Source organism: Schistocerca americana, chromosome X (assembly GCF_021461395.2).
Source record: "Schistocerca americana isolate TAMUIC-IGC-003095 chromosome X, iqSchAmer2.1, whole genome shotgun sequence".
NCBI classification, from domain to species: Eukaryota; Metazoa; Arthropoda; class Insecta; order Orthoptera; family Acrididae; genus Schistocerca; species Schistocerca americana.
The window spans coordinates 850607540-850630414 of NC_060130.1; the positions used below are offsets into that span (position 1 = coordinate 850607540).

The window sequence follows — 22875 nt, forward strand, 5'->3', positions numbered from 1 at the left end:
TTTTGTACATAACCTATATATCAATAAACACGTTGCATACAAGAATCTTAGCATCAAAAGAAAATATCAACTCTTGGTTTGTTTCCAGGGCTCTCAGGCGTCCAGCCGGATACGATCGTTGAAGTCCGACGATATTTCGGCGAATAACCTTTCCGCCATCATCAAGCGGTTCTTATGGAGTGCTCTGTCTGCTCATTGTCGGTGTTATTTATGTCCCTCAGTCGGGCTTCGAGTCCCTGTGCCGAAGGTCCGATTGCGGCTGCCTGCATTCCGATTGCGAAAGCCGACGCTCCGATTGCGGCCGCCGATAATCCGTTTGCGGGCGCCGACCAAGTTCCGCGCCGTCCCTGGCGTACCGTCGGGTGGTTGAAGATGCAAAATCCTGTGGAGTGTCCCCGACAGCCATCGTGGAAAGATCTCGTGTTCGCTTGAGACGTGACTCCTTGATGGAGTTAAGTAAGGGTTTCATTGCCTTGCTCAGTTGAAAACCTGTGTCTTGGTTTATGAGATTGTCCATTACGCGAATTTCAATGGCCTCCTTGAAGATGCTGTTCCAGTAGAAGCTGCAAGGGCCAGAATCTTCGTCTCTTCGTATTTCGCGTTGTGTCCAGTTTCCAAGCAGTGTTCTGCCAGTGCCGATTTGTTGGGCTGGCCTAGGCGTGTGTGGCGTTGGTGTTCTTTGCAGCGGTCTTCATCTGTTCGGATCGTTTGACCGATGTAGGATTTGCCGCAACCACATGGAATATTATATACGCCCGTTTTCTTGAGGCCAAATCCGTCTTGCACCGTCCCCAGTAAACAGATCGTCGGCGGCCACAATCGGATCGTCGGCGCAGGGAATCGAAGCCCAACTGACGGACATAAATAACACCGACAATGAGCAGACAGAGCATTCCATCAGAACCACCTGATGATGGCGGAAAGGTTATTCGCCGAAATATCGTGGGATTTCAACGATCGCATCCGGCTGGACACCCGAGTGCCCCAGAAACAACACACACGCCGGGAAAGCCTCTGATCACATAACACTTGGTTTCGTTAACCTACTTATGTTGTCAGAATGTGAAATACAAAAATGTCACTTAACTGTCAAAATTAACAAAAAATATTCAAAATTATTGTTAACAAAAACTCTGTTCCTTGCACAAAAATCTTCAAAAAGTAAATAATTTTAAACAATAACAAACTCTTTGTGTCCGCAATTTTTTCAATTTTACCAGATACATGTTATTCTGTCATGGACAGTCTTTTCTCATACATCTTCAACGTGGTTCGTTGAAGTTGTCATCCTCGTCTTCATGTGCCTCGATGTGTCTCCTCTGAGCATGGAATGAAGGTTTGCAGAAAGAAAGATTGCAGAAGGTTAGTGTATTGTGAATGCTTGGTTGCCTTCATTCCATTACACATGTACCCATGGCGAAATTATATTCGAGATCTATAATTAGCAGCAAAAAAACTTATATTCTTCGTCAATCTTCGAATCTTTATACCAATCCATCATTGGTTAATTCATCTCCCGTATCCTGTACGAATAGTCATCTCTCATCTCTCGGTGTTAAATTTGAAAGTGTTGCAGTTTGCCATAAGGAATATATTGGACATTTGCATTGCTAGAACAGTTAAAAATGGAGTTTTTGTTGGTAAGTAGTTGCAATGATGGTCTTGTATAGGAAGGGATTTAGAAAGGTTTCTTGACTTATTCTGGTCCAGATCTTCTTTTTCCTAATTTCCTGCATTGAATCTTCTTTTCTTGTTGCATCTTGCTATCTTTTCACTTATGTCTTCTTTCTTCTCTGGACTGGGAATTGGGATTTAAGACCTGCTTAACCCCGCCATTGTGTAATCCATTCCTATAGCATTTACTTTGAATCCGTTGTGTATTCTTTACCATATCAGGTTGTTCTTCAGGATAGATTGGACATCGTTCCGTCGTTCTCTTACTTACTCCTGTGAGTGTTCAGAGAATGTTCCGGAATTGCTGGACTCCATACGGTATGACGATAATTTCAGCCATTATGATATGACGATAATTTCAGCCATTCTGTATGTTGGGTTACAGAAAGCGCCCCTCTTCTTCTTCCGATGCAGTCAAACAGTTGTTTCTCATTGATGTAACATGTCCGCCTTCATTCCGGTTTGGTGGACATCCATCATATCTCCTTATGCTGCTCTAAACAGTTTGGGACAGTATTTATCACTTTAGCAAAACTGTTGTTATGAAGATTGCGTGTGACTTCCGCACGAATAAAGATCATGCCATGTCACATGTCCACTCTATCCAGGTTTCGTCGTTGATCCCCATAATTGTCTACAGAGGTACTATCCTTTTGGACTGTTGCTCCCACGAAGACATTTCCTTTAGTCATCTCGAAAGCTGATTTACCGGGCACCCACACTCAGTGTTCCTTCCTCTCACACGTAACCTTCCATCGATCTGACTATGATGACGATGCATTGTTCTTAATGACTTCATGTATAATACAGCATTGTGAACACCTTTGTCCGTCTTACATCCATAAATTTATCTAATTTACAAATTATTGCCACCTATCATAATTTCTGGGTTGCTCTACCAATCTTTATCAAAGCAAACATGATTGTCAAAAACCCCTTCTCCCCTAAGATACATCATCAACTTTACAAATACTAAACTACTTAGAGACTTAACAAAAATTCTATATTAAAAACTATATGTAAGGTTCTCCTCATTAAATCTCTTCATAACATTACATCTATTTTATCAGATAAACATCTTTTATCCCATTCTATATGTACACTTTCTTTTTTTCCACTATTAGGATAAAGGTAATGGTTTCCTCATCTTCATCATGATGAATAGTAAGAGGAAATTTGATGGTGATGAAGGTTAGTGTATTTGTATGTCCCTGTTTTTCTTTCTAACCACAGGTACATCATACTATAAAAACTCCACACCTTGACTCCGACTCTGGCGCCTTTTTTTCTGCAATCTCGTCTTTTTGGCATACGCTGTAACAGAATTACAAAATGCAAAATATATTTCTACATATTGTCCCTCTTTTAAAAGCTTTCTCCCCTGTCCAATTCCGTTGTTCTAGGGATTGTGCTTTTATCACTTGTAGTTATCTCTATCTCCTTCTTATAAATAGTAAACTTTTATATTACTTTCTCCCTCTATCTTACTCTTCCTTAGTGAAATCATCCCTGTGTTTAACTTGCATCCCTCTATCTACATACTTCAAAGAAATATCATGTTTCTTGCAAACCTTAATAATTCACTTCTCTCTCGTAATTCTTATCTCCTAACAACCTCTTACATCCATTTCCCTAACACCTCCTTTTAACATCAACTTGTGGTAATTTACAAAAATCATAAATACTTCTCATACTCCCAAAAATATCTCCTCAACAAAATGTTCACCATCCATGATGGACCAAACCACAGATAAATACTTCCTTCTTACACAATACTTCATACACATAATTTCGTGGCTTCCTTTTGTCCACAAAATCAACTTCTTTCTACTTTATGCTACATTTTAAGAAAGAATCTACTACTATTTCGTCAAACTATCTGCATACTAATCTCTATTTCTTTCCATTCATTCTACTCATTTCATATAACACATTTCCTCTTCAAAATGATTACTTTAGTTCTCACTTTACTGTTCTTCCTTCACAACTATCTTTTTGATACACTAAGAAAGTTAACCAATTTATTTTAATGAGATAAGCACAAATTAAAATTTTTTATTTGTATGCATTTTCTTAGCTTCCCTAGTCTTTGAATTATGTGTTTTACTCTCATTGGAATTTGGATATCTGATGCATCTAATTTTTCTTATGGAGTTAATATTTACTATTTTACTCTTTATATCGCTTCCCACGACCGGGTTCCCGGGTTCGATTCCCGGCGGGGTCAGGGATTTTCTCTGCCTCGTGATGGCTGGGTGTTGTGTGCTGTCCTTAGGTTAGTTAGGTTTAAGTAGTTCTAAGTTCTAGGGGACTGATGACCATAGATGTTAAGTCCCATAGTGCTCAGAGCCATTTGAACCATTTTACTCTTTATACACTTTCAAGTGACTCACACGGTGCAAGCCCAGTGATTTTCCTGTTTTTGGGTTAATCAATTCGACTGCATTATCATGAACCACCTTACTTACTTCCATAGGGCCTTTATATACCTAAAAGAACATATGCTTTTTTTTGCTAGAGAGATGGTGGGTTGTCACAAGTACTTTTTGTCCTAGTGCAAATACTTGTGAGGTTACCATTTTGTCCGCCCAGTTCTTTCTGTTTCCCAGTGTGCTCGCATTTGTATCTGATCACCCCCCGAAACCTACTTCCAAATATTGTTGATCAAAGTTAAGTCTATTTATACATGTAATTAAAAAATCAACTTCATTTGGCGATTGAATCTCTTGTGACTAGTCTTCATACTGTTCATCTCGTCAATTCTGTTTCTTACCGGGGTTTAGTGGCCTCAACTCGACATCCTGTTGCAGTTCGTCTGGAGTGCGTTGGCCTGCTGAAGCCTGGTTCTCCCAACCTTTCTGCTTTCAAGGCATTCCAGTTCCACCTGAATAATTTGGGTTTTATGGCGAAGAACATCTAAACCTTCCTGTTTCGTTTGCATGGTGATCATATCACGAATTATAGTTTCCACCATAATTTCTGGAACGAAAGCCATTTTTGTAATTCTGTGACTTATCATAAGCATCGTTATTGTTTGACCTCTGTGAGTTGCCAAAACCATAGCCATTATTATTCTATTACTATTGTTTCCAAAACGATTACCTTTCCCAACATTACTGTTGCCATTGCAAGCATTATTAAAGGCAAATCAGATGCAATTATTCCCCTTACCATTAGTTTCTTTCACTAAACGTTATTTTTTACGTCATCTTCACTGAAGATGAATTCCAGTTCTCTTACTATCCATTTAAATGCCTGTATATTATCACCAGCACTGTCAACTAACGATTGCATGTACTTATCAGTTCCTGATCACTGTATGGACTGTCTAAACATTGATTCTTTTGCTGATTACACAAGCGTAACTTCTTTGTGCACATACGTATCAGTTCCCCATCCCTGTATGGATTGTCTAAACATTGATTCTTTTTCGTCATTTCTTCAAAAAATCTATCTGGCATCTTTTCTTCTGAATTTTAAAATTACGTCTTCTGCAACAATTCATATTTTATCCTATTTTGGGTTCTGTGGACCACTATCACTCCAAGAATGCAGACATGAATTGTTCATATGACTGACAGTTTGCAGCAACTCATTGCATCATTTCCTCTATTGCACCTTCCATATGACCACAAATGAAATTAAGTTCATGTCTAAGTGGCCAATGTTCTGGTAAACAGATTTGGAATTGATGGATAAATGTGCAGGGGTGTAAGCTAATCCCGTTTTCTTTGTAATTACCCCATATGGCGTTTGTGTTTTCACATTTTCCGTTCCCTTCATTTGCGTCATATTTTCTTTTATTCATACTGCCACATTTGGATCCTGAGACGACATACTTGAGTCCCATCTAGCATCGCATCTACGCAGTGATGTGCAATTATTTACACCGTACCGTTCCTCGTGTATCAGACTGAAAGATACGTCCAATTTCCCGTTACTGTATCGGTGTTTTGTCTTTGTACTTGCTTCATATTGACCTGTGGTATCTAACCTGTTGTACTGTTACTCGAAAATTGAGAATTTGGTATGTGTGGCGCAGTAAACTGCTCTATTGTCGTGTCATTCGCGTACTTTCGGTGGGTCGGTTGCTGCTCCATTGGTATGAGCGCAGTTACCGCTTTTTGCACCAGTGTCGGCTGTGAACTCACATTATCTGCTTCACTCACCTGTCTCAACTGCACTTTTTAATCTTACCATCCCACACATCACTATTAAAATTCTCTGTCTTTGCACAAATTTTAAAGCTTTGTAAGACATAAGATATACAAAAGAATAACTTTTTCCTTATCTTCATATCTCTTTGTTTTTGTTGATGGCTCAAAGTCTTGTATAGGGGTACATCCCTGCAGCTGAAATTTCGATTTTGTAGTTTCTTGATGACTAAATAACTAATGAAGATTTGCCAGTATTATTCTTGAATTTAATTCTTTGTCACATCTTTCAATATCATTCCTTTTTTACATTTTCCACATTAAAAAAGAATAATTACATTGTTGGTGACAATGTTAGAAAACGTCTACTACCATCAGAGGCATGACCATCGCACTACATTCTGAGGTACTCACATTATTCCAAAGAGTTTACAAAGCAAAAGTTTTCAAACTTTCTTTACCAAACAAGAATCTTCGCTAAAATATATCATTATTTTGTAAATCAATCTACAAATAAATTTAATAATTAGCATTAGATTGCGCAATTAACAATATGAATTTTAAGTACGCCACAAATTTTGTAATTATAATTAGCTCTAGTCAACATGAAGTTGTACGACCTGACACATCTCCAAAATATCATAGAAAGTTTCTTGTCACGTTAACACATCGTTATCAACGCCGTTCACAGTCTCTGGGTACTCAGACCAACTCAACAACGCTGTGAATAACTTCGCTTGCCAGAAAAGTCATGGACAAGCTACTTTTACTCAAAACCACAAAAATTTTTCTTTACTCGTTAATCCAACTTTTCTACGCTGTGGATCACACTTTTACAGTAATCTGGCCACCATGCAGACATATACACTGAGTAATCTTGTCACTTTTTTCCAATTTTTTTTCTAATTTCTTCATAACAATTTTTTATTACCCCTTCTAATATGACTAATTGCCATCCTGGTAGAAAAATTGCCATCTGGGCAGGGTCGCCAATTTCTGTCACTCTACTCATTTTCATGCTTGTCAAACATAAGCAAAAACATCCTGTGAGTGCGTTAGCATCACTAGAATAAATTAATGGGGTAGGATTGCACCCTTATTCTACGACAGAGCACATGGGTGGTTAGCTGTACAAAAGTGGTTTATTTACTGTATTATTGTCAATAAAGCACACTGGTTTACATAGAGTGTGAAATGACAATTTCAGGACGTTTGTCAATGTAACATATTACATCCTGATCAACAGAAATAACACTGAACACAACAATATTAAATTTAAATAGAAGGTTCTCTACATATTTTTTCTTACATCTAGGCAGTGAAGCACTGTCTGAGTTGATCAATATTACGTCAAGTCATCCGATTCCAGGTTCTAAGTTTCGTACTACTTAGGATGACAATAGAGATGGAGCAGCATGTATACTTCAATGCCCTCTCAGTTCTTGCAAGAACAATTAACTATGTGGCTGTTTCGTTTCTCTGCTATCGGAGCTCAACGAATCTTTTTTGCATCATGAAGAGCATGATGCGCTCTGTTCTACACTAGACGCTAGTTGAGAGGAGAGTCCATGAAGTTTTCGGTATTCTGTCTTTCGTAGCAAAATGTCCCCCAGCTGTGTCCTTTCGTACTTTGCCTCACGGCGTTTTTAGACCAATGGGAGTGTTCCTTCCATCTCTTGAAAACTACTCTGCCAGTCGCAAAGGGCATACCTTCAAACTGTGCCGTAATCTCACCACTTCTACTCCTTCCAAATTTATTTCAGCCACTCGGATATTTTGTGCCCGATCCTGGCGCCTAAGAATTACATGTGTACATCACAGGAGCACCACGGACCTTTCACGTGATCAGAAATGCGACTTTTTTTAACTGTGTCTCAGACCTGTTTGTATCCATCTGGAAATTCTCCAACGCAGTTTTCTAAAGAATTTCACCGTCTCAGGCAGCACTTGGCCCTCACCTGCTTCCTTTTAGGTACCGCCTTGTGCATTCGCCATCTCCCTCGCCACTGGTCACACCCTGCTAAAAGTCTTTCACTGTACGTGATCCTAGTCCATCTCCAACTCAAGCGTCTCTTCCAGCAGCTTTTTTCACCTTTTTCTCATTACATGCAGGATTTGGGTTTGGTATGTTAGTACCGTCGAATCGAGTGTCATACTTTTTGCATTACATACAGTACATTTTGATCGGTAAATGTGCTCACTCTCACCAAAGCATGTCATGTGACATATCAATCTACTCGTTATGACATATAGAAACTCCTGTAAGGTGGGAAATTAACATTTATTCAAGATGCCACTTTAAAAGTTCACACATCAAATATTTGCTCGTAACCATATATAACCACACATAACCATATATAAATATTTGCTCATAACCATACGTTCTCAATTATTTGGCAGAGCCATGTTTAATGGAAAAATTTTTCTTCTGTTATCATATGGCCTTAATTTTATCTGTCTTAGTTTTGATATTTTTTTGTTTTTTTATTTATTATTAGTCCTGTAGGTCATACATTTTGTACAGTAAATCACATCCTGATGTTGGAGAATTAAAAATTATGGTATGATGTTGTATGATGAGAGATGATGGTGGTGGTACATACTTCACACAGCAGAATACATGTAAGAGGTATAGACAAAAACATAAATCAATAAGATACAATAGTTTAAATTATTGTACAAAGTAGGAATACATACAAGTGAACAACAAATGAAAATTTACATTTCTAAGAAATAATCCACATGTTTTGCATAGTTATCATTACCAAGAATATTGCTTACAGATGGATCGCTACTGGAGATTATATTTGTATTACCAAATTTGATTCACATAGTGCACACGCAGATAAAAAATTACAGCTGTACATTATAGTTAAAATAAAATCCATCTTATTATGAGTAATTGAAATTTTGTTTGAAGAAATTCATGTACAGAATAGAAACACTGACATAGTAATAATTCCTTTAATTTAATTCTTATTAGTTTTCGATTTTTGCTTTTTGTTATATCTGATGGGAGGTGATTGTATATTTTAATGTCCATACACTTAACTACATTAGGATATAATTTTGTGTTGTGAGCTATAATTTGTAATTGAGTTTTCTTTCTGGTGTCATGCATGTGGCAGTCAACACTTCTGTGAAGGGATTCCAAGTGCTGTACTGTAAAACAAACAAATTCCATTATATAGAGACATGACAGTGGCAGGATTTTTAACTGTTTAAACAGTGGTTTGCAGTGCTCAGTTCTTTTTTTAAATGTCATTATGCATACAACATGTGTTTGTAGTTTGAGAATTATGAAAGATTCAGAGCTATTTCCTGAGAAGATCAGATCATAGCTCAAGAGAGACTCAAACAGTGCATGGTACACCAGCTTCAAAGTGTCTACAGTGGTTGTGTTTTGTAATGATCTAAATAAACAACAGATTTTATTAAGCTTTTGTGACACTGCCTCAATATGTGGTTTCCAATGTAGAGTGTTACTAATGGCAAGTCCAAGAAATTTTGTGTCCTGTCTGTTTGTAATATTATCTCTGCAAATAACTATAAGTGCACTGAAGGGGTAAGATTTTGTCTTGTGCAGAAGTTCACACTTACAGTTTTCTTTGCATTTATGAGTATTCTATTTGCTTCAAACCAAGGTTGTTATTGACAAGTAGTTTCATTGACTACATCTTGCAAGATGTCACCTCTACTGGTTATCAAAATATTCGTGTCTTTGGTATACAGAATGGAGCTGGCATTTGGTATATCTTCTGCAAGGTCATTGCTGAACAATATTAAAAGGAGAGGACTAAGAACAGACACAATTTTATGTATGCAGTGTATCTGACTTGCAGTACCTGGATGTCTTAGAATTTCTTATTTCTATGTATTGTTTTCTTTCGCTGAGGTAGCTACAGCTCCACTTATGGGCTACATCCCTAATCCCATTCTTCTGGAGTTTCATATAGAGCAGCTTGTGGTCGACCATTTCAAATGCCTTGGACTAATTAGAAATTTACCTACAACAGGTTGTTCATGGTCGACAAAACTTGAGTACTTTTCCAAAAACGCGTACGAAGCATGTGTGGTGGACCTGTTTTTTTTTAATCCATATTGGGAAGTTAAAATTCTGATGTCACAAATAAAAAATAATTCTTACCTTATTGACATACAGGATTAAAAGCTTTGTGAGGAAGCAGATAGTATAGTAATTGCCTAATAGTCTTCTATGTCAGTTTTCTCTCCCTTCTTGTAGAGGGGTACAATTTTAGCAAATTTTCGCTGGGCTGGTAACGTTCCCTCTGGAAATGTATTTATGACACATGAAAAGGGCCCACTGATGTAGTTTGCACACATATGAAATAAGAACCAGCGTATCATATCAAGCCCTGCGAATAAATCTTTTTAATTTTTTTCTTTACAATATCTTCAATTTCACATGGTGTTGTAGGAGATAGGAAAAAGGAGCTAAGAGGAGTATTGTTTTTGGAAAGAGATTGTACAGTGTTTGGAGAGTTAGTCAGGAGATTTGTGGGAATTTATGAAAAATACCTATTACATTTATTAGCAATTTTCTGTACATTTTCAGTCTTCTATCCTTCTATACCCAATGGAATTTTATCCTTTGCCCTTATCTTTCTATGAGTCTGTTCATTTACTATACTCCAGATTGTCTTGCATTTGTTGGAAAAGCCACTAATTGTTTTATCACTGTGACCCTTTTTGACACATCTCATCTCTTTGCAATTTTTATAGTATGCGTTGAACTCCTTGGGTTTGGCACTGTCCAATTTGCTAAGTCTGTACAGCATTCTTGCCTTTTATGAAGAAGTTTTAATACCTTTTTTCCACCTAAGTATTCTTTTTTCTTTTAGTGGTATTTTTTATTTTTGCTGGGAAATAGCAGTTAAAGTAACGCTCAAATATATGCAAAAAAGTTGTCCAACTTTTCATCTGAAGTTCAAGAAGTAAATACACTTCTTTCTTTAATCTAAGTAAAACGTTATTTATGTTGCTGTCACTGTAACGTCTACCCTTAATAGCCGTTTTTCCTGCTGGGAGTACATTGAGACATGGTTTAAAATGTATTGTTAGTGCGCTGTGATCTGAAAAACCGAAATTTTCATTCTCTACAATGCAGTCAATGTTAGTGGCTACCTGATCCAGACAATCTCTTTTTCTACAACATACTCCGCAAGCCACCTAATGGTGTGTGGCGGAGGGCACTCTAAGTACCACTATCTGATCCCTCCAACCCTGTTCCACCGTGTTTGTGGGAAGAATGATTGTCGGTAAGCCTCTGTATTGGCTCTAATTTTTCGAATTTCTCCTTGTGGTCATTACGTGTGATGTATGTGGGGGGAAGTAATACATTGTCCCAGTCCTCGTGAAAAGTGCTGTCCCGAAATTTCAATAGTAAAAATCTCCATGATATACAACGTCTCTCTTGTAATGTCCGCCAGTGGAGTTCGTTTAGCATCTCCGTAACGCTCTCTCGCCAGCTAAACGATCCCATGAATGCGCCGCTCTTCATTGGATCTTCTCTATCCACTCTATCAGTACTACCTGGCAGAGATCCCAGGCAGATGAACAATACTCAAGAATCGGGCAAACGAGTGCCTTATAAGCCACTTGTTTCGTGGATGAGTTACATTTCCTTAAGAGTCTTCTGATGAATCTGAGTCTGGTTTCTGCAGTTCCCACTATCTGTTTTATATGGTCATTCCACTTAAGGTCGCTATGGATAATAACGCCTAGATATTTTACATCAGACACTGTCTCTAGCTGCTTCTCATCAATAGTGTAGCTGTACAGTTGTGGATTTCTTTCCTGTATATGCATAATATGTTATATTCATTTATGTTCAGGGTCAATGGCCAGAGCCTGCACCATTCATCAATTCTCTGCAGATCGTTCTGCATGTTCTTACTATCTCTTGGTGTTGCTAACTGCGTCATCTGCGAATAGCCTTAAGGAGCATCTGTTGCTTAGCAAGTTCATATTGTAAACAGCAATGGGCCTATCACACTTCCTGTGGTACTCCAGATATTACCTTTACATCAGTCGATTAAGTTCCGTTAAGAGCGACATGTTGAGTTCTGTCTGCAAGAAACTCTTGAATCCAATGCAGGTCTGCTCCAAACTCTATAAGCTCGTATTTTTTCATTGAATGGCAGTGTGGCACGGTGTCAAATGCCTTACTGAAATCAAGGAATATGGCATCAAACTGAGCGCTGTTGTCCACTGCGCTGTGGATCTCATGGAGGAACAGAGCGAGTTGGAGGTGTGACTTTTATATTTAAGCTAAATGACATCATTCAATTTTTTAGTTGCGACTCTAGCAAATTCTTCGAAAAATCAGTGTTGAGATCACCACATATTATTACATTTTTTCGAGTTATTGTAACATGCTTTTTCTAGTAATAATGCACCAGGTATCTATAGATACATATTGTACATGTATTTAGGTCTGCTAATTCAGTGTTTTTGCCTAAGGAATATATTCCACAGCGTTGGGCGCAATGTTCAGACTATTTCCTGGAGAGGAGTTCCTGGGTTTACTGCTCCTGGAACTGAATATTCCGACTTCACTATAAGAATAGTGACCAAATCTCGTCTATGGCTACCTTAGAAGATCCAAATTTTTGTTTTTGTTGCCTCTTTACCCAGTATTTTGTTTTGTCTGCCTGACGGTAAATTGATTTTAGGTCATTTACTACAGTTCTGGTGGCATTAGAATTGCACTGTACATTGTTTTGTTTTTGCCTCTTCTATCAATAACTTATTTTGTCTTTCTGGCTGTAAATTGATTTTTAGGCCATTGATTACACTGCTAATGCCCTTAAAACGCACTGTGTGTGTATACAGGGCTATTACAAATGATTGAAGCGATTTCATAAATTCACTGTAGCTCCATTCATTGACATATGGTCACGACACACTAAAGATACGTAGAAAAACTCACCAAGTTTTGTTCGGCTGAAGCCGCACTTCAGATTTCTGCCGTCAGAGCGCTCAAGAGCGCAGTGAGACAAAATGGCGACAGGAGCCGAGAAAGCGTATGTCGTGCTTGAAATGCACTGACATAAGTCAGTCATAACAGTGCAACGACACTTCAGGACGAAGTTCAACAAAGATCCACCAACTGCTAACTCCATTCGGCGATGGTATGCACAGTTTAAAGCTTCTGGATGCCTCTGTAAGGGGAAATCAACGGGTCGGCCTGCAGTGAGCGAAGAAACGGTTGAACGCGTGCGGGCAAGTTTCACGCGTAGCCCGCGGAAAATTGGCTCATGCCACAACTGGAGACCGACAGCGCCGACTTCATCTTTCAACAGGATGGTGCCCCACTGCACTTCCATCATGATGTTCGGCATTTCTTAAACAGGAGATTGGAAAACCGATGGATCGGTCGTGGTGGAGATCATGATCAGCAATTCATGTCATGGCCTCCACGCTCTCCCAACTTAACCCCATGCGATTTCTTTCTGTGTGGTTATGTGAAAGATTCAGTGTTTTAAACCTCCTGCCAGAACTGCGAGCTCGCATCAACGATGCTTTCGAACTCATTGATGGGGACATGCTGCGCCGAGTGTGGGAGGAACTTGATTATCGGCTTGATGTCTGCCTAATAACTAAAGGGGCACATATCGAACATTTGTGAATACCTAAAAAAACTTTTTGAGTTTTTGTATGTGTGTGCAAAGCATTTTGAAAATATCTCAAATAATAAAGTTATTGTAGAACTATGAAATCGCTTCAATCATTTGTAATAACCCTGTATAATGGTTCTTCTTTCAGCGCATCTGAGATGAATCGTCTTGATTGCACTATCTCGTCCTCTGCACTGAACAAAGCCACATTCACAATGAGGGTTTATCACTTTTATGTTCTTCATGCACGATGGATGGATCCATAAATGTGTGAAAGAGCACAAACGAATACCGCTGTAAACACTATTTTGACAGTTTATGCACTGTAAATTGTATATAATATGGTTTTCTGCAGAACACTGCATTATTAGCATACGCGACGCCATCTTAATGATGAGATTTCGTGTCGAGTATAGACGTAATTCTCATATTTGTAACAGTGAGTGGGTTAGCTATAGTAAAAAATTTTTATAAGTATACTTTACAGAATGTGCCTGCAGTGTCAGTGTTCAGGCACATGTGCGTCAGTTTCTTGTTCACACTCCTCGTTTTGTCTGCGGAATTGTGATTTGCATTGACAGATTAAATCTTGCTCAACACAATTTACATTGATATAGAAAATATTTTCGTGTCAAGTTAGTGCGCAGTTGTTGATCTGCACCGACAACCACTCCAGCCACCACACTTTGAGCAGAGAAATCGTAGCTTTTATTAACCTCGCACTTTCATTCTGTTTAGAATTCCTGGTTTTTTCCTCCATTTCATTATTTCACTGTCAATCTTTCACATCGTTTTCTAGACTTGTTTTGTAAAACAATCTGCTCAATGTAGAATTTTGTGTAAATGGAATTTTGACGAGTTCGGTTGGTACCTCATAATAGTGGCTAGTTCGAGAGTCATATGTTAGTGGGAGGGTAAGCAATGAGTATGTTTGTTTGGGTTGTTGGAAATTAAATGTGATATTTATCTTTTGCAGTGTATAGTGGAGAGAATTGTGGAGTTGAATTAATTGTGTCACTACGATTTTTTTATTGAAGATGAATACGCCGGAAAGGTGTAAAATTTATTGACTGATGCAAAGAAGTTAATTGTGAGTGCAAATTGACAGCTAAAACATTACTCTTATTTTTTCTGCAGTATTATTCGTAATAAATATAATTGAGTTTTGTTTGCAGTGGTTTCGTTATGGAAATATGTTTAATAAGTGCACCGTACTTAGCTGATTCTGTTTCTAATAGACATATTTTGTAGATATGATTGCGTCGATAGGGTGTGAAATTTAGCCGCAGCGACTAAGAAGATTGTGAGCGCTTGTAGACAGTTTTAATAGTTCTGTTACTGCATCCCTCAACGTTAACATCTTCATAACTTATAGCTGTCATTTAAAACATGTCGTGATTGCCCTGCACTGGCAAAAACATTATATGATCCTATTGTAAGACTTCGTGTGTTTTTGATTGTGTGCCGAAATACACGTAATAGCAATTACGAAAGCTCATGAGAGTTCAGTCAAATGGGTGGCACATTGATTAATTTCATTTGATACTCATTTTGATCCTAGAGATTATATTCAGTACTATAATGTTCATGTAATATTGGACAAGTCAAGAATAAATGTTTAGCTACACAATACTTCTTTACAATTTATGCTTTAGTGGTACAGGAGCAGTGTGCATAATTACAAGAAACATCTAGGTGCAATAGTGCCTCAAAATCTTATAGTAAACTAACGGAAATAATATTTAATTTTTACTAACAACAGTTAATTATTGCATTTGCCATATTTTTTAAAATGGTTTGAGACTGCCACATAAAATGTTAAAGATTGCCTTTTTAATCTATTGTCCACAAGGGATATTTTCAGTATCTTTTGTATATGTTACAAGACTCTCTCTCTCTCTCTCTCTCTCTCTCTCTCTCTCTCTCTCTCTGTCTCTCTCTCTCTCTCTCTACTGTCAATTGCACAAATCGATCTCACTACTTGTTACTTAATACTAGCAGTAGTAAGAAACTGAGCTCTGTCTGACCATTTAAATTTATATTTCCTGCTGAAGCCCTACATCACTTCAGGGCACATACCATGAGGTTTTGGTCTAATGAACAACATGATCCATGAGTATAGGCCTATTCCTTACTAAACAAATGGCATCTGGCACATTTAAGTTTTTGCTATGTTTCAGTTGTAGCTTTCAGTCAGATATCTTGTTTGTAATATGCCATTTATTTCTTTGGGGCAATGGCTTAGGTCATGTTGTTTACTAGACCTGTATGAGCCTAATACAGATGGCAGTCCACTGAGGAAACAGTTTTTTGTATTGTGTTGTATGGTAGGCATACATATTTTTTTTAATGTGTAGTTGTGGTGACAGACTGAACTATAGTGTAGCCCAAAGGCTTAGTTTTTTAGAAGGTGATAATTTGCTTGTGTGTTGCTAAAGCCAACAAATTTGTCATGACAATAATTATTTTTAATTATATACATCACACTTTTCATAGTAACATTTACATCCAATATCAAAATCACAGCTGGTGCTGTTTCTTATACAGATAGAAGTTCCACCACCTTGTAATTTTTCCTGGAAAAGTGGTGAACTAACTTGAAGTTTTGAATATACTGATAAGGTAATCCCGACGCTTTTCGCCAGTGTTCACTGCCACATAGTAAATGTTTGTCTGACAATACGTTAGTATCACTCTTTAGAATTTCAAGTTCATTTACTTTATTTCGCAACCCTTGTACATTGTGACAATATATGTTAACATTGTCACATTCTCCTGTGGCCTCTTGCAAAAGAGGTGACTTGACCATAAAAAATTTTCATTATTATATGACATTTTTCTTTCTTGTCAATCTTCACAAAGATGATACTGAAAAGAGAGAGAGAGAGAGAGAGAGAGAGAGAGAGAGAGAGAGAGAGAGAGAACAACTGCAACACCTTCAAGTGGCACCAGGGTATGGTATGTGCATACTGAGAGGTTGTAGTGCTAGCGATTCATTTGACAGAGTCAGCAGCAATCACATGGCACTCAGGAGACCTGACCGTGCATCAATTCTTTTCAAACTGTTTAGACTACAGAAGTGCCCACAACACACATCCCATCTTAGGCTTTGATTGATTGATTGACTGACGGAGATTATGGGACTCCACAGCAAGGTAATCCATCCATCCTAGGCTTAGTGGTGTGGGGTGGGGGAGACCACCAGTTACAACTTGCGGTCACACGTGGTGTTTCTACAGGGTAAAGTAACCAATGCCCACTACACACCACAGACTGTTACCCCAATGATGCTATTGCCATTTCTTCAATAGGAAGGTGATGCAATTTTTCAGCAGGACAATGCATGTCCACATATGGCTGATCTGATGCAACATGGTCTTTTTGGTGTACAACTACTGTCGTGGCCAGAAAGAGCACCATATCTCCCATCAATTGAATACATATGGGGCACGATAAAGCTGGCAGTTAACTCATTCTCCAGTGCGTGCAAAAACCATTTCTGAATTGCAACAAAAGACACAAGGTGCTCGGGACAATATATTTCAGGATGCCATGTGACCATCTTTATGATCCTCTGCATGTGAAAATACTTGCCTGTGTTGCCACCAGAGGGGTGTACACTGTCTATTGATGTGACTGGGCAATCTTTACTGTGACAAGTGTGTTTCATTTGGTCTTTTGTTATCATCTATTCCTGCAATGATGAACTACCTGTCACCTAATTGGTCAATTAAACAACCTCACCTTCACGGTTGTTACTGTTTTTCTGGCAGTGTATTTAATACCAAATTTTTATTTTCTTACAAGCAGTTTCCTTTTATCTGTGTGATGAATGAATAGATAAATTTAAGTATGTTCTCTTACAGTGAGTGAAAGCTAAGAAACAAAATTCTTATAAAGGTACCGCCAAATCAACTAACCAACACTTACCTTTTAAGAGCTACGAGCACTTGCATCTCGCAGTACCAAAGATTACCATTTTTTCTACTTGAAGCTCTTTACTATCCATATTTTGGGAGGAGGCAGTATGGACCAAAACAACAAAAAAACTGTCCCATAAAAATGGGTTCTAAAATGCATAATTTAAGAGCTAAGATCTTTGCAACTGTGAAACACCTCCTCCACTGAAGAAGTGCTCATAGCTCTTTAGAGTACATACTTACTAAGAATATTTTTCTTGTTTTGCTCCGTACTACCGCCTCCCAAAATATGGAAAACAAAGACCTTGCAGTAGTAGAGATGTTTGTCACAGTATCAAAGGCAAACCAGTACTCATAGCTCATAAGGTATGCATTTTAGAGCCCATGTTTTCTGGGCTTTTTTTTGTGTTATGGTTTAATGAACCTGTCTTCAAAGTGTGCAAAGGGAATTTAATTACACCCTGTATACCATGCCTTGATAGCAGTGAAGCATCCACATTCCACAGTACATTCAGTAATAGTTTCAGTAAGGACTTCTGTTCAGCTTATGAGCAGGCTGTCTGTAATCTGTAAATGGCAATATTGATATTTGACAGTTGTTTAAGAAATTCCAATGCAGAAATTACAGCATCAGTTTGAAGGCTTTACAAAATACAAGTTCCACTGAGATTAATAACCTTCATGTGAAGCAAAAAATATTAATTGTACATGTAAAACTCTATCTTATTAATACAAAAATCTGTATCTTCTGCGTAAAACAGTATTAAGTGCCATATTACATTGGGATATTCCTTAAAATAAATGGTGTCTTTATTACAGTGTCCAGAAAACAACTCTGAGCAATACCACCTGAAGAAATTTTGAAAGATAAATAATACTAAGCTAACCATGATATGGCATCACATTCAAATGTAGGTCCCCCTATAATTAAACAAGTCACTTCAAAGGTCAGGGGAAGACAATGCCATACCACCTCCAATAGGACTATTTTTATCAAAGCATTGTGGTGCTCAAACCAAACTTCAGACTGATAACAGTCTTAATACTAGAGTAACATAGTGCTGCAGAAAGTGATAAATCAAAGTTTCTAACTTCTAGTTACAAAATTCTCCCTTTACCTACTAATGATCAAGCTATTCTGCTTCCAGACACTGCACACACTATTAAAAGAATATATTAACTAAAATGAAAGGATGTAGGATAGGGTTTAACATCCCACTGACGACACTACACACCCTATTAAGAAATATACTAACTAAAATGAGATAATGTAGGCTATGGTTTAAGGTCCCATCAACGACAATATCAGGCTTGGAATTGACAAGGATGCCGAAGGAAATATGGTATGCCCCTTTTGGCAGAGCCATCAGGGATTAATTAACAATGCAGTACCTCACTGACAGATCAATGGTGTCATTAAAATGGTACAGGTACAAGTGTTAAGAAATGAGCAACAGTTGACATCTTTAATAACACAAAAACATTGGTAAAGTAAAGTTTGACAAACTCACATGACCTCCAAGGGAGTAGGAGACTTTGGGCTCAGAACGTCCTCCTTAAATTCACTTTGAATTAATGAAGAAGCAGAAAGGAAAACTTCACCTATGAAAGCACAAGAAACTGGTGGTTAATTATTACAATGTCAGCATCAAGACATACTCCCACTGCATCAAATTCAACATCAGAGGGTCACATTTCTTCTGGGAGTACAGCTTCAGGCTACAACCTCTCAGTATGCACGTACCATACCCTGGTGCCACTTGAAGGTGTTGCAGTTGTTCTCTCTCTCTCTTTTCAGTATATCAGAGATACACAATTTTTTTGTTTATTTCTCAATTGCTTAAACGGTAATGAATTCCACATGGTTCAAATTGAGAGCAGGACACCCTTGTTTTTAAGAAGAGGCCTAAAACTGTTCTGCAGTTTTCATTATCATCAGTTCCCCAAAAGACTGTGTGTACCAGAGTTTGAAGATTTCCGTCAACATTGACTGGTTGTTTTAAAATGAACATTAGCACATGGTTATATGAAATCCAGTCTGTCCAGTTTAGGCATCAGCTTTGGAAGAGTGTAGGTTGCTGCCTGATGAACCCGTGGTAGTTACTTCTGCCTTGATCTGTGCTGCACTCTTAAATGGCTACTACAGAAACCAAGGCAGAATAACTCTTGTCATGAAACAGTTTTGTATCAGTCATTCCACCAGTTGCAGTATTTGGTACACCAACAGAGGTGGGGTGCAAGGTGATGAGATTTGAGGAGCAGCCTGGAGAATTACACTTGTGCCTGTAGCTCCACTTCCTGTATATGATTCTGATAGTCCTAGTTGACACTTACGGTGGAACATTGTTCCTAGTAGAATGGCTTTAAGTTGGCCAGCATTGTCACTGCCATTGAAGATCTGTGTATTCATGTGAATGCCAAATTGTGTGCAATTGTCAGTGGTTTATTTATATACTGCTTGTAAAGATCAAGACATTGTAGATGGCCAACAGTTAGGAGGTAATAGTATAAGAGTCCTTCATGAGTTATGTGTATATAAGACCTAGGTGACAATCACTTCAGCCAGTTTGCTGTGACTGAGTTAGGATTTCCTGAAGTCAAGGCTTTGAAGTAGGGGGCTGTTAAGTGCCACCAGCTTTCTTTAGCTGTAAACTCTGTATGTCCATCAGAAACCAAAGTACAGTACAGTGGTGATGTGAAAGTACACTTACAATGTTTGCAGCTTTTTCATTGGTTGCTCTGCGGTAACAGTGTGTGTAATGAATCATGGGAAGTCAACATGGCGAATCGTGAGTGAGATGTAGGTAGCAATTGAGCTCTTTTTTCATAATTTTTCTGTGTTTCATAAATGAAGTTAGCTCATATGATGTTTAGAATCCAACCATATCATCAGAATTTTTAACATAATTGGAAATAAGATATGCAGGTAGGTTATTGCAGTGATGAAGGTATATTTCAGCCAGTGCTACAGATAATTCCATTATGTACTTGTATTTGTATGTTGAGATTCAAAAGCAGATTATTTGATTCCAATGCAACCTAGACCTGGGCTAAGTTACAGATCAGTCTATCACCACAACCAAATTTTTTTGTTTTCACATTCGCTAGCTTTGCGAGCTCTCAACTAAATTGTTACTTTCCAACCTAATCCAAGCCTCAGGCTTTGCTACAGCACATCTTGGGTTTTCTAGTCACCAAAGAAATACGAAAACCGGTCAGCAATCTTAAAATTGTAATAATCAGATCATTAAAAGTTCTTCTGGTACACTCCATATTGAAAACAAATGTAATCAGTTCATATGCTCTGCCAAATGGAAACATTATATTTAGCGATTCTTGTTGGCTACTGTATACTACCATCCAATTGGCTACGACCAATGTCAACAAATTCCCAGCATCCACACAAAATGCAAGAGCTGTCAACACCATAAGTTTGCTTTAACCCAGCAGTGGAACATTTTGTTATAGGTGAAGTGGGGTCTTTGCTTAACTGCCTGGGCTATACGGATGGTATTAGCCAACGTACTCTTCAACCAAAAGCTTAATTTGAGCAAGACAATGCTTTACTGCGTCTTGTACTATTAGTAGTGGTAGGCGCATGCTCTTCTCTGACCTTTGAACATATTTACTCAGCCGGTAACAGAGAGACTTGAAGTTTAACATGGGTGCAACATGGCATCATCAACATGCATGAATTAATTCCAGAGATGAACTAGCCCTCTCACCACATAATATCCTAGGACATTCCTATTCTATCCCTGCTCTCAAGCCCCCCAGGGGGCTAACAATTCTTTGGTGAGTACGTACTAGGCTACCACGGGCCTTCAGCCTATGCAGCACTATTTCTCTTTCCGTGCTGCATGTCTATCCTCCTGCTGTTCTTTTCTCCTCCCTTCGGGACTGTGTCCTATGCCTTCTTCAGGAAACCGAAGTTCTTGGTGAAACTGTGTATGGATTCATCTCGTCCACCCACTTTGGTGTTTGAGGTCTCCTTTTTTTTCCCTTTTCTTTTTCTTCCTGCCCATGCATTTGACGTGTAAAAGGTGACTGTGTAATGCATAATTCCCAGCCCCACATTGACAAGTAGGGCTCATACTTACCACCCGGTAAAGGCCAGGCCCAAGGAGGGGGATTGGCTGAGCTCCTCTATGCTGATTGGTCCCTCTGTCTGGAGTCAGGGAGGTGTGACCTGAGGTTTGGACAGTCATCTAAGGTGGATGAGCTCCCCTGAGAGGGCCCCCCGGCAGGGAGGAGCGCACCATCGGATACGCTTGCAATGATGGAGGATTTCTCTGCAGTGAGTTTGACATCTCGATAACGTAAATGGGTTCAGATGAAAGAATCGTGAGTGAGATGTAGGTAGCCATTGAGCTATTTTTTCATAAAGATTAGCCTTTCCCGGCTGCATGGAAGATGATCACAGTTTCATGACAGTTAATCTATTTGTTATTCAGAAGGGTGTAGATGCTGTTGCCATTCCTGTGAAGTTCTGCTCTCATTTGCATAATGGGTCTTTGCTTTTGGAGACAGATAGTGCTTTTCAAGTACAGAAACTGCTCAGTGCAACTCTTCTCCACAGCTGTCATTTTAAAGTAGAGGCCAACCACACTCTGAATGCCTCCTGTGGTGTCGTATACACTCGGTTGCTTGATGACCTGACTGAGGCCGAAATAACAGCCTGTCTCACTGACCAGGGCATGATTGCAGTTCATCACATCATGAGAAGGGCCGATAAAGAATTAGTGCCAATCGACACACTATTCCTCACATTTGACCATGTGGTACTTCCAGCAAAAATTAAGTCTTACTACAAAGCTAGTACTGTCAGACTATATATCCCGAATCTCACGCATTGCTATAAATGTCATCACTACAACCACACCCATAAATCTTGTGAAAATGCAGCGAAATGCGTAGCCCACAGTAGGGACATTCATGAGTGTGAGTATCCATCTCCTTCCCCCTCACTGTGTCAATGGCAAGGGTGATCATGCTGCTTCCTCCCATGACTGTCCAATCTACATCAGTGAGAGAGCTGTTCAGGAGACCTGGGTGAAAGAAAATGTCTTACTTACGTTGCTCAGAAAATGTTGGCTAGCAGCAAATATTGTACACCACCCTCTGGCAATTATAGTACAGTTCTTGCTACACAGCAACTTCCAAATAACATTTCTGCACAGACTTGCAACTTCCAGTTTAGTGCCAAGATTGTGAAATCGTGCAGTTCCAAGGTCCCATCCTCATTTTCAACTGCTACGGGTGCACATAATACCAACAGACCTTCACATGCGCAAGCAAAATCACATGCCTTGCAAACAGAAGCATGGAAATCCAAAAACTACTTCCGCGATGAATTTCTGCACACATCTAGCCAGCCTACATCTGGGACTGCACCGGAAAATTGCCAAGATTCTAAGCAGTAAAACAAAGGCAAAAGATCTTCCCTTTCTCCACCTGGACATTCTGCAGTGGTGTAATGGTCACCAT

The 22875-nt window shown here is 38.7% G+C and overlaps 1 protein-coding gene across 3 annotated transcripts in view; it reads left to right on the plus strand.

Annotated features, from left to right (window-relative positions):
• Positions 1-14376: 14376 nt before the first annotated feature.
• The window catches only part of LOC124555302 (exocyst complex component 1), a 277770-nt gene continuing 269271 nt past the window's right edge, over positions 14377-22875 (plus strand). For all 3 annotated transcript variants that reach the window (XR_006968531.1, XM_047129176.1, XM_047129177.1), the window contains exon 1: positions 14377-14558. The gene's annotated coding sequence lies outside the window, so the exon portion shown is untranslated. The remainder of the gene's footprint in view (positions 14559-22875) is intronic.